At 27.3% G+C, this 3,181-nt stretch overlaps 1 protein-coding gene across 1 annotated transcript in view; it reads right to left on the bottom strand.

Annotated features, from left to right (window-relative positions):
- The window catches only part of LOC106688378 (uncharacterized), a gene marked incomplete at its 5' end in the record, with an annotated part of 9,117 nt that overhangs the window by 5,073 nt on the left and 863 nt on the right, over positions 1-3,181 (bottom strand).

Below are 3,181 nucleotides of genomic sequence, written 5' to 3'. Positions count from 1 at the left end.
TATCAAAATGATATATGAATAACATCAACATCTTGTTATGAAATCAAAGTAACAAATGACTGACACTAACATCGTATTATGATATCAAAGTGATAAATTACTAACATCAACATCTTGTTATGATATCAAAATGACAAGGGACTGACATCATCTTATTATTATATGAAAATGATAAAAGACTTACATCAACATCTTATGAAGATATCAAAATGATATAAAGACTTACATCAACATCTTATGAAGATATCAAAATGATATATGACTAACATTAACATCTTGTTAAAATATCAAAATGATAAATGACTGATATCCACATCTTGTTATAATATTAAAGTGATAAATGACTGACATCAACGGATGTTTCATTACCTACTTAAATCAATATATTAACACCCATAATCATTCCAAGTTTTTACAATTCTTTAGACGAGATTTTAAAATATTAAAATGCAGGCGAAAATTTAACATCGATAATCTTTTCAGTTTTCAATTTAGCTTCAGTAAAATGTTTGAAAAAGGTAAAAATACACTTAAGGGATCCTCATAGAATATAGTTAAAAAAATTTTCCCTTTTTTTTTGTTTTGGGTTATTTCATTTTAATTCAACACACTTTTGGACCTTTGCATCTCAGATTTTCTTAAAATTTGGCATAGTTGTTCTATTGGTATAGGATTCAAAAAATATGAAATTTCATTATGTTATGTCGATTCATTTTGAATTACATAGCTATAAAGTTTGTTCTTTGTTCTTGAGAAAGAGTTTTTATTGGTTGAATACACCAATAACATGCTTTCATTCCCAAAACTACATTTTAAATATTGAATAGAATCAGAAGCTTGTGAAAAACAAGTGTCAAAGTTTTCTTATGAACTGAATACTATTGAAGTCTGAAATATGTTTATTTTTATGAAAACTTTATTATTGCTAGTGATATAATAATTAATATGAATGAAGAGTGGAAATTATGAGAGTAGAACTTTAATTATTAATTTTTTTTACATTGAATATAATTTCATCCTACATTTATTTTTGTGTTGTGATTTTCCCTTGAATACTAACTATTCATACATTTGTATACATTTGGTATATACATGGTATACATTTGGAAATTTTAAAATCCTTAATTTTTCAGGAAATTTAAAGTTTTGAGATATGTCTCATCCTAACCTATATAATATTTTATATCATATGAAAGGGCATATAATATGGAGGAGTTTCAACAGGAATTTCCAAACTACTAGTTTTTTAGTCCATTTATGAGAACTTCACAGCTGTGTAATTCAAAAACAAGTGAACATATCTCAGTAAAATTTCACATTCCAATGGAACAACTGCCAAAATTTTAAGAAAATCTGAGATGGTAAGGTTCAAAACTATGTTGAACTTACATAGAATTACCCTTTGACATTAATGTTGTAGTATTTTTACATGTTTATGAATATTTTATAAACATAAAACAAAAATATATCATGACTTTAAAATTCATAGATTTTTCTGTTTCAAGTGTTTATGAAACAATGCTTTTTAATGAAAGAATCAATTTGATCTTGTTATTTTTCAAAAAATCTATTGATTTATTTGGATCGGTGTTGTATTTGTGGTTACTATTACGAACTCTATGACGTATTTGATGAATTCTTTCTCATTTTGATATAATTCCTCAACAGTGCTGTTACGTAGAAATGAATTTCGTGCCAATTCAAAACGTGGACAGTGGAACAGATAATGTTTCAATGTCCGAGATCTTTCACAGCAACAATTGGAAAAGCCAAAACTGTCCAGAAGTGAAAGGTCTACAAGACTGGGTTTGAAATTTGGCCGTGACCACTTTTGAACTATTTCTCGCCTCACATACTGTTTGCTGAGAGTTACATACGTTGTGACATATCCTTGTTGGTTGTAATCTCTCAATTCAGTTTCTGAATCGCTATCATCTGTAGTCTCATTGAATAGTACAGACTTTTCTTTTATGCTACTGGCAATTCTTTTAACCAGTTCGCTTAGTTCGAGGCCTGAAATTCTAAACACATGTCTAAATGTGTCTAAGCATGTTTTCCTGATAATCCAGTTCCCTTGTCTCTTGATGCGGACGTAAAATTGTGCTTGAAACTTATAAGGATCTAGTTTTATGTGTTGAGCAAGAAATTTGAACTGTTCGAAATTGTCATTTGTCACTCGTAACATTTTGAAGAGTGTAGCTATATCTTGAGAAGTTATAACTGAACAGTCATAAATGCAGTTACAGGTGATGCACTGAAAATGTAGTAAATGGAAAAATGTAATCCATTTTGGAAAAGCAAACAAAATTTATAAAAAAATATTTTTTTTTACTTTATATAATTTTATTATCTGAATCTATATTGTTGAAGTCTCCGGGAAGGGGAGGATGGGAGTGATTTTCCCTTAATCCCCCTTATTTCTCAAAAAATAATTTACTCATTTACTACTACTAGTCATTTTTGTATAAATATTTTGTATTAAATAGAATGAGCTACAATTAAATTTTACAATTTGTTATCACAAATTTATTTTTATCAAAGTTTCAACTTTTTATTAATGTTTTATTTTGAGAAGAAAAGAAATAATTAAGTTATCAGTTAAAGATTTATTGATAAATTATAAACCAACAATGGTAAGTATTGCATAATAGTTACCTAATTATACCAAATATATGTGATAAATTTCAATACCATACCCAAAAAGTCTTGTACAATGAAATATTGTTTGATAAAAGATAAGATCCCTTAAAGTATTTGTAGGATACTCAGGTTGAAGCTCATTAAAAAAAATAATAATAATTATAAATACAAACAAGAAAATAAATCCTTGCTAAAGAAATATTGAACAAAAAATATAAACCAAATATAAACATTTATTTCGACAACAAAACAAAATTAATAGTAAATGAAATCATCTTCACAAAAAATAATAATTATATGTAATAAACATTTGCTCATTAATTTTATTATTCATTATTTGGTTTTGTAATCAATCTTTAAAACTAAGAAAGTATTGTTCGTTTTGTATCAGATACTACTTGGCGTGAAGACATGAGAGAGGTATCTAATGCATTATTAATGAGCTTTAGTTAAGTCATAGATATTGACCTATAATCAAGAAATGAACAATTCCCCAGCGGACCTTTGATCTATGTGGTTGGACAGATAGGTTGTCTACTCC

The sequence above is a fragment of the Halyomorpha halys genome, unplaced genomic scaffold (genome assembly GCF_000696795.3).
Source record: "Halyomorpha halys isolate HHAL.00 unplaced genomic scaffold, Hhal_1.1 Scaffold1120.1, whole genome shotgun sequence".
Taxonomy (NCBI): domain Eukaryota; kingdom Metazoa; phylum Arthropoda; class Insecta; order Hemiptera; family Pentatomidae; genus Halyomorpha; species Halyomorpha halys.
This window is presented reverse-complemented; position numbering and strand designations above follow the sequence as displayed.